At 43.9% G+C, this 15,442-nt stretch overlaps 1 protein-coding gene across 1 annotated transcript in view; it reads right to left on the bottom strand.

Moving 5' to 3' along the window:
• PTH1R (parathyroid hormone 1 receptor) overlaps positions 1-15,442 on the bottom strand; it is a 162,207-nt gene that overhangs the window by 143,805 nt on the left and 2,960 nt on the right. The window lies entirely within an intron of this gene.

Here is a 15,442-nt window from a genome sequence, read left to right as displayed (position 1 = left end):
AAACAAAATAAATACTACAAAAATTAAAATACAGATTAAAAGATTAAAAAAGTTAAGAAGATTAAAATGCCTGGGAACATAAAAAGGTCTTTACCTGGCGCCGAAAAGATGGAAGTGTAGGCGCCAGGCGTACCTCTTCGGGGAGGCTGTTCCACAACTCAGGGGCCACCACAGAAAAGGCCCTAGATCTCGTAACCACCCTCTGGGCTTCCCGATGGGTTGGTACCCGGAGGAGGGCCTTAGATTCTGAACGAAGTGAACGGGTAGGTTCATAGCGAGAGAGGCGTTCCACAAGGTATTGAGGTCCCACGCCGTGTAAGGTTTATAGGTCAAAACCAGCACCTTGAATCTCGCCCGGAAGCAAATAGGAAGCCAGTGCAGACGCGCCAGGACAGGTGTTATATGCGAAGACCAACTGGTCCTCGTCACTAATCTGGCAGCTGCGTTCTGCACCAGCTGAAGCTTCCGAACTGTCTTCAAGGGCAGCCCTACGTAGAGCGCATTACAGTAATCCAATCTTGAAGTTACCAGAGCGTGGACAACGGAGGCGAGGTCGTCCCTGTCCAGATAGGGGCGTAGTTGGGCTACCAGACGAAGATGGTAAAACGCATTCCGTGCCACCGAGGCCACTTGGGCCTCGAGAGACAAGGAAGAGTCGAGAAGAACCCCCAAACTACGTACCTGTTCTTTCAGGGGGAGTGTAACCCCATCCAGAACAGGATAAGCATCCACCATCTGAGCAGGGAAGTCGTTCACCAACAATGTCTCGGTCTTGTCTGGATTAAGTCTCAGTTTATTAGCTCTCATCCAGTCCATTATCACGGTCAGGCAACGGTTCAGCACATCAACAGACTCACCTGAGGAAGATGAAAAGGAGAAATAGAGCTGCATGTCATCAGCGTACTGATGGCAACGCACTCCAAAACTCCTGATGACCGCACCCAGTGGCTGCATGTAGATGTTGAAAAGCATGGGGGACAAGACCGATCCCTGGGGGACTCCACAATGGAGAGTCCATGGTGTCGAGTGATGTTCCCCAAGCACTACCTTCTGGTGACGATCCGCGAAGTAGGAGCGGAACCACTGCCAAGCAGTGCCCCCGACACCCAACTCCGCGAGTCTCCCCAGAAGGATACCATGGTCGATGGTATCAAACGCCGCTGAGAGATCAAGGAGAATCAACAGAGTCACACTCCCCCTGTCCCTCTCCCGACAAAGGTCATCATACAGGGCGACCAAGGCTGTTTCGGTGCCAAAACCGGGCCTGAAACCGGATTGAAACGGATCTAGATAATCGGTTTCATCCAAGAGCGCCTGGAGTTGGCTGGCAACCACCCGCTCCAAAACCTTGCCCAAAAAAGGGACATTCGCCACCGGTCTATAGTTATTCAGATTATCTGGGTCCAAGGAGGGTTTCTTTAAAAGAGGTCTCACTACTGCCTCCTTGAGGCTACCAGGGACTACTCCCTCCCTCAAGGAGGCGTTAACCACTTCCTTGGCCCAACCGGTGGTCCCAGCCCTGCTAGCTTTCACTAGCCAAGATGGGCAAGGATCCAGAACAGACGTGGTGGCCCGAACCATTCCAAGCACCTTGTCCACTTCCTCGAGCTTATCAAGATATGAGTACTGGCACCTTTCTTTTAACCCCCTAAAACCAAACACTAACTAATAGTATAAGGTTATGAAGATTTGAAAGGAACCAGTATTTGTCTTCATTTTCTATTTACTTATTTGTTTGTTTATTTATTATTTGATTTATATCCCACCCTTCCTCCCAACAGGATTCTTTTTATCTTTTCTCATCTATTCCTTTTTTAGAAACTACCGAGCTCCTTATTAAATCCCACATGCTCAACTGCACAAACAAAATGTATCTAGTTGCATATTAGAATACCATACAGCCTCCAACAGTGGAACATAGCCATAGTGCTTGGTTGCCAGCCACTGGTAGCCTTTTCCTCCATAAATTAGTTGAAATCCCTTTTAAAGCCATCCAAGTTAGTGGCTAAACCATTCAAGAAGTGTGAGAGCCAGGGGATAATTATATTCCCGTTCACACATTAGTCCAGGAGATGTGGATCAAGTCAGTTGTCACTGGAATTTGCAACGATTCAATTCTTCCGGCAACCCTACTCTGCATAGACCCAGCAACCTCCGCTGATGTAAAAGCCAAGAGGGTGATGATGACCCTTTTGGCTACGGACTGGCAGAAAAAGATGTTATGTTATCCTACAGATTGTTATTGGGATTTCAAAATACATCACCGTGCTGCAAGGCTGTAGACTGCATGCTGCCTTGTAGTGCAAACTAACATGCAGCTACTCAGAAGTAAGTTCCATCAAGCTCTGTGGAGCGTTTGCCCCAGAAAGCTGGGAGAGGATTGCAGCCTCAAGAGTTCATGCAGGTAAGCGTTCATGCAGAAAAAAATGCATTCACTCACTAGAGATTTAATTCTCCCCATGAGGGCCTTGAAGCCTGAAGAATGACAATTCTAATAACTCACAGAGTTAGGGACGAGGGAGGGGGATCTGATTCAGTTCACATTTAAAGACGGATGAGCTAATCTGCATTTTCCAAAACAATATGCAAACAGAAACACAGGCATTCTTCAAACTTCAGACTTGTCTGAATTGTGCAATACAAAGTAATATGTACAAAAATGCATTTACTAGGGTAACATGGCATACAAATGCATGTACCAGTGAAAATGACGTGCAAAAATGCATTATATTAGAGAAAACAGCTTTGCAGAAATGTATATAGCAGCCAAAATCGCATATGAACGTGTATAATAGGAGAAATTCACACTTAATTGCTAATGAATTTTCCTGTGGACTTACAAAAAAGAAGAAGAAGAATTCACATGTCAGTGTGGAAATGTGGCAAAGTGAGCTTAAGACTGGAAAAAATGAGAGAAACCAAAACTGACAGATTTGTCCATCCTTATCTCACACTAACAATATTTTCACAAAGGCAAAAAAATAATTAAAAAAAAAAAACAGGGACACCATTTATCGGAGAGAGGCATCAGAAAAGAAGGCCTGTCCCTGGTAAATAGAGATTGTTGAAGCATATGCAGATGAAGTCCCTGTTTCTAGTTTGTATCTCATGGAAATGGGACTCATCAGCTGATTGAGTCTGTGGTTCTCTACACCAAAGGGAGATTCTCTGTTTAATTTAAGCTCAAGGCAAACTCGAGTTTCATGATGAACTATCTAGGCACAGTTAAACCCATAATAACATCTGCTATAATTAGAAACCAGGAAAGGAATAAAACCAGCCCCAGTGAAGAATAATTGCATCAACATGTAGATTAAAAGGAATGCCAACCTTGTCTCCACGAGAGAAAAATCCAATGCAATTAATTTCAGGAAAATAAAGTGAAGCGCAAGCAGTCTTAAAGAAACACACACAAAAAAGCAAGGCAAATCTTTCTGCACAGTGGGAAAACTGGAGAAAATGTCAACTACACTTGATTAAAAGTAGTACACCTTGATCCTGCGCAGAAATTAAATCTGTAGCAAGTGGGACAGATGCTGTTACTTGCATCCAAATAGGAAAGGTAAGCTGGAAAAGATTCCCTGTACAACAGTAAATGGCAACAAATTATGGCATACAAATTATCAAAATCCGCAGCTCTTGTACAAAGGAAACAAAATCCACTTATAGTGCAATCATATAATGTCTGCAGCAAGTTTAAGAGGGCTTGCTTTCAGGGAACTAGTTATTGGGTGGCAAACTTGGAAAAACATGCATTACGATTAGGGTTGCCAGGTCCTTGGCCTGAGACTGATCCTGTATCTTTAGGAGAAGAGAAAATTCAGCCAAGTGCAGGTGTTCTTGCAACATTGTAATGGGAAAAACCACAAGGTGGAATTCTCCCTTCCTCCTGCACAACTTTTAAAGATACAGAAGACCTCTTGGAGGCTGGGCCTGGCAACCAAGAGGTCTTCTGTATCTTTAAAAGTTGTGCAGGGGGAAGGGAGAATTCCACCTTGTGGTTTTTCCCATTACAGGGTTGCAAGACCACCTGCACTTGGCTGACTTTCTCTTCTCCTAAAGATACAGTCACAGTCTCAGTCTCAGGGATTGAACGGGACAACCCTAATTAAGATAGCTGGGGATACGATGTAAGGTTTGTTTTGCGGGAAATATAATTTGCTATTGTGTGTCTGTGGCAAAGATACTTGCTGAAGATCTCATTACTGCAAGTGTGTACACACACACACACACACAAACTTTCAGCAACCCTTACATATAAATCCCTGATGGTGTAAGAGTGACTGCAGTTCCTTCTCAGTGTCCCCCCCCCAAAAAAAACTATTTGTATTGGAGAAAAAGAAGTGGAAAAAATGCTCTGCCAGACGACCTGTTTATTGAGCATTTATTTGCACAAAGCTTCAGCAGAGGTTAAATTATATCCTGTTTTTTTATTGAGCATTCATTTTGATTTGTTTGCTTTGCAGGGAGGTTATATGACAATGAGCATTCATCCTGATTTACTTGTGGGTTGTTTATATGTCTGTTAATCATTCATTCATCCCACACTTTTCAGACAAGTTTCCCTTCTGAGCTGCAAAAAACCCAGTTCTTTTTTTTTTTAAGTGGATTTGTTGCACTAGGACTGAGGTTCCCAAACTATGAACAAGCGGTCGGCAAGCTTCATTCAAGTGCTCCACGACACGTCTGTGTTAAATATTCATTTTGGTTCTTAATTGCATTTTTATTGCTTTTTCAATTTCTTAGATTGTATTTAATTGTATTACAATTTGAATTCTATGGAATGCAAATTGTAGTACAAAAAGATACAAGAAATAAAAGAAGCAATTAAAACAATTAAAAATCATAAACATATGCCACAGCACATTGCAATCAGGAATGTAATGGCAAATTCAGAAGTGCAGGGCCACTTCATGATAGCCACTGGTACACACCCTTCCCCTTTTTTTCTTTTGCTGCTGGGTTGAGAATCAGATCCTTGTTAATGCCTTCTCCCACAACAACAGGTGCCCCTGGGAGCCAATCAGCATGACAGGGGAGAATGTAAGCTACTGAGAAGAGTCTTCTCAGTGGCTGACTCACCTCCTTTCACTCTGATTGCTCCAATCAGCAGGAGGGGACAAGGAAGCATGTTAAAACTCTCCTCAGTGGCTAACACGCTCCCCTTTCATGCTGATTGGCTCATAGGATGCTGGAGACATAGGGATCCTGCTGGGACCCTGCTCCCAAAAAGGTAAAGGGTCTAAGACACCCCGCCCCGAGACCCTGGACCACTACACTCCTGATTACAATTGCTATAATAGGCAGTAAAATCATGAAATGGTCTGCCAAGACTGTCAACAATTTCTAAGTGGTCCATGGGGAAAAAACAGTTTGGGAACCAGTGGCCTAGGGCAACAAGAATGCTTTCGTTCCTTTGAAGTGTGCAACCCTAAATTTATAGCATGTGCTTGAATCCCTTCTGCAAAATAGTGATATTCTGCAGACACCCTCATATTTTTTTAAATGGGGGCAGTTAAAACTATTCTGCAAGCCACAGCCAGCGTGAGGGCTGCCAGTCATCGAGATGCAGGTTTCAGTGCATCTGATCCACAGAGTAGAAATCTCCGATGTGCTTGAATGCATTCTGGTTCTCCAGCAGCCTCAAGGGACTAGCAGAGCTGTGTGGTTTGCAAGGCAGATTTTCTACAGTTACTGTATAGGGATCCTGACTGAGAAATGAAGGGTGTAACTAGGGGGTGGGGGAGAAATTCAATTTAGTTGCATTTCAAGGTGAACCTACCTAATTGGCACTTTCCAAAACAATATGAGGACCAAAATACAGCCATCATTTGAAATTTGCACCTCTTTGAATTTTGCAGTGCAGTCCTCCAGGTAGGGTTAGGGCCTGAGACTGATCCTTTATCTTTAGGAGAAGAGAAAGTCAGCCAAATGCAGGTGTTCTTGCAACAGTGTAATGGGAAAAACCACAAGGTGGAATTCTCCCTTCCCCCTGCACAACTTTTAAAGATACAGAAGACCTCTTGGTTGCCAGGCCCAGCCTCCAAGAGGTCTTCTGTATCTTTAATAGTTGTGCAGGGGGAAGGGAGAATTCCACCTTGTGGTTTTTCTCATTACAATGTTGCAAGAACACCTGCACTTGGCTGAATTTTCTCTTCTCCTAAAGATACAGGATCAGTCTCAGGCCCTGAACCTGGCAACCCTAGGCAGGTAACGTGTACAGAAATGCATATAGCAGGGTAATATGTGCGTAAAAATACATATATTGGTGCATGTAGCATACAAAAGGTAGCAGCTAGCTGCTAGGCTGGTAAGTGCGGCAGCTCAATGGGACCATGTGTCACTGATACTGACAGCACTGCAGTGGCTATCAGTGAGCTCTTGGGCCCAATTCAAGGTGTTTGTACTAGCATATGAAGTCCTAAATGGCTTAGAACTAAAGTATCAAAAAGCACACCTTCCCTAGTAGCAGCCATGTCAGACCCTACGAGTGGCAGGTGAGGTCTTGTTGGTGGTGCCGCCACTGGGGGCTGCCTGATTGGTGCTGACCTGTGACAGGGCCTTTTCATTGGTGGCTCTCCATTTGTGGAATGCCCTCCCCAGTGAGGTGTGTCTGTCTCCATCATTGTTGACTGCTCCTGGTGACCTGAAGATCACTGAGGAAAGAATGGTTTTAACTGTGGCTGTGTTTTAAAATGTTTTTAGAATGTTGTTCTTTTCTTATTGTTCAGTTGTTTTTGTTGATATGTTTGGTGTCCTGCCTCCTTTGGGATCCGGGTGGGATATAAATTCAGTTAACGATAATAATAGGGAAAATTGCTTAGCAAAAATGTGTACTTTAGGCGAAATTCAGACTAAAATGCTGATAGTTTTCATGAGGGCTTTTACAAAAAATAAATCACAAACTGTTGTGGAAATGGAGATAACTGAATACTGAATGGGGAAAATGAGAAAAATTGGCAGATTCGCCCATCCCAGCTGTAATACTACCCCCCCGATTCTTCCCATTTATTCTTAACAGAGGACAACATCTCTCAATCTGCATCAGAAGCAATTGGTTTCTGGACATCCCCTTATACACAAAGTCTGCAAAAATCCTAAGCGCACACTTACTAGAAAGTGAGCCTCATTAAACAGAATGGGATTCCTTCCTGGGTAAACATGTTTAGGATTGCATTGGAAGTCTTCCATCAACAGGGGAGCTGGTAGTTCTAAGTTCAGTTTGTTACCATCCCCACCCCGGGAAGACTTCCTCCACTGACACTGAGAAAAACAGATGGAGAGCTTCCAGAAACAATGTGCGTAAGAAACCATGGCCAGAGCAGAATCCCAGTGCAGACAGTGAGTAGCTTAGTGGCAAATTCAGAAGTGCAAGGTGCAGAAGTACAATTCATGAGAGCCACACCACACCCCCTCACAGCCATTTCCCCCTTCTACAATTATACAACCTTGTAAGATTATACAATAAGATGAGCTTTCAGTCTCTTGCTTTCTTTGGAATGCTTTCTCTTGGTCATGCATTGCAACGATCACTGCAGATCTCTATGTGTTGCCTTTCAGCTACATCTACTGTTTTCTGTGCACGTACATGGGCAAATGTACTAAGTTGCTGTAAGGTAAGGAACTTTTTTTTTCTCGGTTTCCCTTCTTGATTGACATACTAAGTCTAAAGGGGAATGAGTTACCTACTGAGAAGAGTCTTCTCAGTGGGTGACTAGCCGCCTTTCACTCTTGTTGGTTCCAATCAGCAGGAACACTGAAGACATAGGGACTCTGTTCCCAAAAAGTAAAGAGTCTAAGACCTCCTAGGCCCCTGGACGACTATACTGCTGTTCAATACGGAGCTAAACTTCCCAGGTTCCTGTGACTACTTCTCAGGAGATAGTAGCTGACCAGTCTAACCAACACTGTACATATTTACTCAGAATGAAGTCCCATTGTGATCAGTGACCTTTACTTCGCAGAGCTTGGAAAAGTTACTTTTTTGAACTACAGCTCTCGTCAGCCCATTCCAGTGGCCATGCTGGCTGGGGCTGATGGGAGTTGTAGTTCAAAAAAGTAACTTTTCCAAGCTCTGCTTCTTAGTAGGAATGGGGGGGGGGAAGAGAAATTTGATTCAGTTTCCATTTAAAGCCAAATCTCTTGTGAATTTCTCCTGCTAAGTGTAGTTTTGTATGCAGTTTTGCCTAATTTACACAATCTGCAAGCCTTTTATCCTAACATAATGCACTGCTCTATGTTATTTTCACCAATATATTTATTTTTATCCCCACTTTCCCTGAATATATGCATTTTTCTAAACATTGTTTGGTTGGCGAACTGCATTGCAAAATTCAAATAAATGAGAATTTCAAAGGATGGCTGTGTTTCAGTTCTCCTACTGTTTCAAAAAGTGTGAATTGGATAATTTGCTTTAAATGAGAACTGAATTGAATTTCTCCTGCATCCCTGCCCCTGATCATCAGCCATGCTTAGAGATGTGAAGGTCTGGGGGGGTGGTGGTGGTAGTGAGACAGTAAAATAAGGAAAAAATATCCCCCCCCCAATTTTACAGAAAAAAACAAGGCTTTGGGGGAAAAAGAGAAAAATGGCATCCCCTCCCCATTCCCTCCCAGGCCTTCACATCTCTAGCCATGCTGACTGGAGCTAATGGGATGTGGTGTCCAGCCACATTTCATTATTTCTTTATTTTATTTATTATTTAATTTGTATCCCACCCTTCCTCCCAGCAGGAGCCCAGGGCTGCAAACAAAGCGAGAAAAACATTTTAAAACATCATAAAACATCCCTAGCTGAGAATGATGGGACTTGTAGTCCAACAACATCTGGAGAGTGAAAGGTTCTCCACCCCGACTTAACAACATACAGAACATGCATGCACGCACACACACAGAAACAATGAAAAAGTTGAGGCTAGATCAAGAGCTGGCTACGCAATCTTATGTAATTCCTCCCCCCCCCAAAAAAAAATGCTGTTGGGTTTCAGACTATTTTAGAAGAGGATTTGAATTAGTAACATGCTTGTTGACTTCTGCTGCATCAAGAATCAACAATTGTTCTATCCCTGTTAGCATAACAGGGAAACGACGTGGACTAGCAGCTTATTACTAAACTGAGATATTAAAAGAGAGAGAGAGAGAGAGAGAGAGAACATTGCGGGCTAGTGCTTTATTACTAAACTAACAGAGAGGTGGGTAGATAAATAAGTTTGAATAATGTCAGATTTTCTTTGCAGACCATTAGATTGTAAAGTTCTGAGACAATGTGAAGTTGCATGTATTTCTTTTTAAAAAATCTGAATGTAATTTTGCATATTTATTTAAAAAATCTGACTGCTACAGACGTGGATGTTCATTACTTGATGACTATACCTGCATGTATGAATGGACCATTGCAGTTCAAACCCTGCAGACAGAAGTTGGGGGGGGGGGTCAAATATTTTGCAGGTGGTGAGTCCCTTTCTGCATTCAGGGGATAAAAGAGTGTGTGCGCGCAGGTATGGTTGTGTGTGTGTGTGTGTGTGTGTGTGTGTGTGTGTGTGTGTGTGTGTGTGTGTGTGTGTGTGTGTGTGTGTGTGTGTGTGTGTGTGTGTGTGTGTGTGTGTGTGTGTGTGTGTGTGTGTGTGTGTGTGTGTGTGTGTGTGAGAGAGAGAGAGAGAGAGAGAGAGAGAGAGAGAGAGACTGGCTGGTTCTTACACATTGTACTAATCAGTGGCAGCTGTGGCTCCATGTGAATGGAGGCAGTGGAATCCGCTCCACGGTTTAGTCTGTACTTTCAAGGGGCTGTCCAAGACGAAGCACCTTGGACAGCTCCTTGAAAGTTCAGACTAAAACCCAGAGTGGATTTCACTGACCCCAATGACATGGAGCCACCAACTGCCACCAGTTCTCATGATCTGGAGTTTAACATGGCAAGTTACACTTGCGGAGGTTTTGCACATGCAGTTCAGCCTTGAATGATCCAAGTAAACAATTAGACACACACACACACACATTCTCTTGACACTGAATGGATAGCCACAATTTAGATGGAGCTGTTAAGTATGTTGGAGTGAGCTTCTGAGTGGACCATTAGTTTAAAAAGGTAAGCTCCTAGGAGCTTAAGTGGGATTTTCCTCTGAGTAATTGCAGCCTTTATCTTTGAGAACCTTCCAACACGCCTACTTGCCTGGAATCTCTCGGCAGGTCCTTGAAAACAAACAGCCAACGCCACCTTTTCTGGAGGAAGAGCAGCCCCCAGAAAGGATCTGTAACTATAACCAGTTCTCACAGAAACACTAAACGCGGACAAGAAGAATACCTGTGAACACCTGTAACTATCATTGCAAAATGTCAAGCATGCAGAACATCACAAGATGGTGCACAATGTGGGGCTGGGCGGGACAGACAGGAGAAAACTAGATATAATTCAGTGGGGCAACACATGTATTTGTGCCTCTACAATGGCTGGGTTTAAGGCCACAGGCCACAGTCCCACGATTGCTTCCATAACCATCAGATCCGCTGCAGGGCCCACCCACTACAAAAGCAGAGCGAAGCTGTTCCTCAGGGCACCAGGGGTTGCAGGAGCCTGCCAATGCAATCTACAGTCCAAGCACTGCAACCTGGCCTCTCCAAGGGATTGTGAAGGTAAGTGCCTCGGATTTGACAGCACAGCTGCTTTAAAAAGTAACAGCACAAGAAGAGCGTGGCTGCTGGATCAGGCCGAAGGCCCATCTGGGCAGCAATTCTGTCCACAGTGGCCCACTGGACACCTTGGAAAGACCTCAAGCAGTACCTGGGCACAACAGACCTGTCTCCCCTTGTATTCCAAGGCATATGGCTTCCTAGAATGGAAGTAGAACCTAGCCATCGTGACTAGTAGCCATGGATAGCCATGCCCTCCTCAAATTTGTCTAAACCTCTTTGAAAGCCATCCAAGTTGGTGGCCATCACTATATTTTAAGGGAGCAATTTCCATAATTTATCAAAATGGAAATGGATTGCCTTGAAGTCGATCCCGACTTATGGCGACCCTATGGATAGGGTTTTCATGGTAAGAGGTACTCAGAGGGGGTTGACCATTCCTTCCCTCTGAGGCTAGTCCTCCCCAGCTGGCCAGGGCCTGCTCAGCTTGCCACAGCTGCACAAGCCAGCCCCTGCCTTGTCCACAACTGCCAGCTGGGGGGCAACTAGGCTCCCTGGGACTATGCCTCTTGCCCATGGCTACACAGATGGCAGGGCACGTAACCCCTGAGCCACTCACTGTGGGGTGATCTTTAGCTGGCCCTTGACACCCAGGAGACATGAGTGGGGATTTGAACTCACAGACTCTGGACTCCTAGCCAGGCTCTCCTCTCCACTGTGCTATACACTGTCTGAAAAAGTGCTTTCTTTTGTCGGTCCAGAATCTCCCAACGTTCAACTACATCGACGCCGCACATGTTCTACTATGGCTAGAGAGGGAGAAAAATGTCACTCTGTCCACTTTCTCCACACCATGCATAATTTTACACACCTCTGTAGCATATTCCCCCCTTAACCTGTCCTTTTTTCTGAGCTCCAGAGACCAAGCGTTGCAACCTTTCCTCAGGGTAGAGTTGCTCCAGCCCCTTGGATCATTTTGGTCACCATTATGTGCACCTTTTCCAGGTCTAAAACAGTGCAACCGTTCCCTGCTGTTCTCTGTGCTTTCTCCATTTCCAAAAACCTTCTTCTCTCCAAAGACTGAGTTTATTCCTCAGGACCACTTCTTTAGCAGTCTGGTCTACCCTCCCCAGTCTCATCTTGCCTTCTGCTTGTCTCCTCAGACCGTCGCCCTTTCCTATCTAGTCTCTGCTGTTCCACAAGATGAACAACATCTTTTATGATTGTGTACATCTTCAGATTGGGATTTTGGAAGCCCCTATTCCATCTGAAAGAACATCTGTAGAAATTTAAAGAAAGTTTTAAAAGGATTTTGATAGGATTTGTGAACTTTTCCAGGGATAGTATATGTGTACTGAATTCTTAGCTTCTAAACAGGCAGAATCCCACTCCGGCAAAACACCTGTAGGATTTTATTTTTTTTGGCAGGTGGAAATTAAACAGATTGTTCTGCCAATAAACTGAAACATCGAAGAGGTTTTTCACATTTCTACAAGTAAAGGTACTTCTGCCAGTAATAAATCTAGATCTCCCTTTGGATGATAATTTGATAAATTTTGATTACACTCAGCACAAAGTTGTATCACTCAAAACACTGCATGCTCTTTCAAAAAAGGAAGTGAAAATATGATAAGTCTCTCTCTCTCTCACACACACACACCTATACCATTTATATACCATACATCAGGAAGAATTTTGCTAAGTTAATTATAAAATTGTATACATGCCTACTTAGAAAAAAGCAGCATTGAGCTCAGTGAAACCTAGTCCCATATTAAGTGTGCATCCGAATGCCGTATAAAAGATTTCAGATAAAAGATCCACACTCTCTGTATGTTCTAGTCGTGTGTGTATTATATGTGTGTACACACACACACACTTCTATATATGTTAGTAAAAGCCTGAAATGTGGTGAATGTTGACAAATATTGTCAATGTCTAGGAAAAAATAGGTATTTCCTATTCTTTGTTAAGATAAGCTATAAATAGACTAAATACAAGGATTTCATATATCACAAAGACTGGGTTTCCGATAGTACCAGAGGCTGTGGAATCTTTGGGGCGCAAATTTCTTTTAGGGATGCTTCATGAGGGTGGCAAGACTATCATTTTAAAGAGATTATCTATTTTTTATTCATAGGATTTCTAGTTTGCTGCCTGGCAATAGCCTTGAAGGCACTTGCAGACCATCAGCTGTGATATAAAATACAGCATCATTAAGTCAGTGATCCCAGAGTCCAACTTGTATCAGACTGCCTGAAGATGAAAACTCTCTTCAGAAAGGACAGTCTTTTCTAGTGTTCTGGAAGTGCCCAGGTGTGCTAACGTTTGCTGGGTGGGGGATTTCTAAATGTCAGGGCACAATCAAACATTATCCCCCCCAAGTATACACAGAGCCGTCATTGCCCTTGAGTATGAACTGATTTAATTTGCCTGACTGTCAACAGCTCTGGATCAAGCTGGCATTTAAACTGCAGTCCCATGCAATAACTGTTTGCCAGAGGTAGTATCCGGATGACCGTGCATGCTATGGGCAACACTTTATCTCCCCTGCGACCTTCAAACGCACCTTCAAAAACCCACCCATTACCTGTGTTCACATGCAGGAGTTCTACAGTGTCGTGCTTGGGTGTGTGTGTGTGTGATGACAGAAGATTGGATGAAGCACCCCAGAAGCGCTCAGCTCTATCCCTCTGATTGTTTGGGCCAAAACACCTCCAAAGCAGAGCTCCAGTTTAGCACTTGGGAGAGGAACTCTTCCTTGCAAAGGAACGCTCGGGTTTTTGTTCCGGTCTTTCAGTGGGATCCGCTCAGTGTAGTGCTTGACTCTAGTATAGACTTATCAAGGATTTGCAAGAAGGAGGTTTGCTTTGGGGAAGGGCCGTAGGTCAGCACTAGAGCACCTGCTTTGCATGCAGAAGGTCCCAGGATCAATGGTATCTCCAGGTAGGGCTGCAAGGGACTCCTGCCTGAAATCCAGGAGAGCTGTTGCCAGTCAGGGTAGACAATACTGAGTGATGGACCAGTGGTCTGGGTCAGCATCAGCTCCATGTGCCCCTACCAGGGGAACACTTCATCAAGTATTTGTAACTGATGTCATGTCCACGCCATTTAGGAGGCTGGCACAAGGGGAACATCTACAGGTGACTCTTTGCCAAGGGCTAGATAGCCATGGCTTGCAATTTGTAAGAGGAGAATTCTTATTCCCTCTCGTTTCCCCAGATTTCACATCTTGATGCAAACGTGTGGGAGAAATCTTTCCAGCTTGAGGAGCCTGTTGATCAACGTACCTGCTGCCTGAGGTCCTTTATTAACTAGAGATACTACGGTTTTCGCTTGCAGCTTGATCCTACATAGGAAGTTCCATTGGATCCCATGGGACTTCGCCCCCCCCCGCCTGAAGATTGCAGCTGTACTGCCCAATCTTATAAATGTTTGCTCAGAATGGACCCCTGTTGTGTTCAGGGAGGTCTACTGTACTAGCAAATGGGTTCTGGACTGCCGCCTTCATGGCAAGTCTCTTCCGTTTGTAAAGCAAATCCAGAAATGATCAGCCTTGCAGGGTGGTTGTGAAGGCTGATCATAAAGTTCTTTTAAAAAATATCACAGATACTAATGTTAATGAGAAAATTAAACCCTTTTGGCTATCAGGCACAGAAACAGCCAAATACATATTTACTTCGCATTGCTTATTCAAAACGCATTTTGCTCTGGTTGGTGGGCAAATCCTTGCAACCTTTCAGAAAACTGCAATGCCAGGCCAACCCCAGAGGTTTCCCACATCTTTCATCAGGGTTAGGGGTTTTAAAGGAATAACTGGCATAAAGCAAGGATGGACAACTGAAAGTTGGGGTTCAGCCCCAGATTCAGTCATCATCACTACCACAGTGACTTTTGAAATGGCAATGGAACTTGCTGCTGTTAATTGCTTCTAGAGGAAGAAACAGAAAATATTTACAGCCAGTGATTATTCAGACCATGGTATTCCCGATCTCTATGTATGGATGTGAAAGTTGGACAGTGAAACAAGCGGATAAGAGAAAAACCAACTTCTTTGAAATGTGGTGTTGAAGGAGAGCTTTGAGCATACCATGGACTGTGGAAAAGACAAATAATTGGGTGTTAGAACAAATTAAACCACAATTATCACTAGAAGCTAAAATGATGAAACTGAGGTTATCATACTTTGGACACATCATGAGAAGACATGATTCACTAGAAAAGACCATAATGCTGGGAAAACAGAAGTGAGTAGAAAAAGAGGAAGACCAAATAAGAGATGAGTTGATTCCATAAAGGAAGCCACAGACCTGAACTTACAAGATTTGAACAGGGTGGTTCACGACAGATGCTCTTGGAGGTCACCGATTCACAGGGTCGCCATAAGTCATGATCGACTTGAAGGCACAATAACAACAAAACCAACAGCTTCAGCTGTGCCCAAACTTTGAAGTGACACTAGACAAGAATGTAAAATTGCAGGTATTGAGAACCCAGAGTGGCTCTCTAAAGCTTATTCCCGAAGACTGAGGTTTTTAAAAATAAAAAAGGGGGAAAACATTTATATGAACGCAGATTGAGGAATAGAACAGCCCTGTTATTTCACAGCGGAAACCACCGACGCCAAGCAATTCAGCCACGCTTGTAAATATCAACCAACATAAATAGGAATATATATCACAGCATCGGGAGTTTGGGGTTGTTTGAAAGGCAGCACAAAAATCTTGACACAGCTCGGGTTGCTTCTCAGAAATCAGATCGCCCCGGTGGTAGGATGCGATTGCTCAAAGAGCATGTAGAAAGTGGGGAGGGGGGGC

This window comes from Rhineura floridana, chromosome 10 (genome assembly GCF_030035675.1).
Source record: "Rhineura floridana isolate rRhiFlo1 chromosome 10, rRhiFlo1.hap2, whole genome shotgun sequence".
In the NCBI taxonomy this organism is placed as follows: Eukaryota; Metazoa; Chordata; class Lepidosauria; order Squamata; family Rhineuridae; genus Rhineura; species Rhineura floridana.
This window is presented reverse-complemented; position numbering and strand designations above follow the sequence as displayed.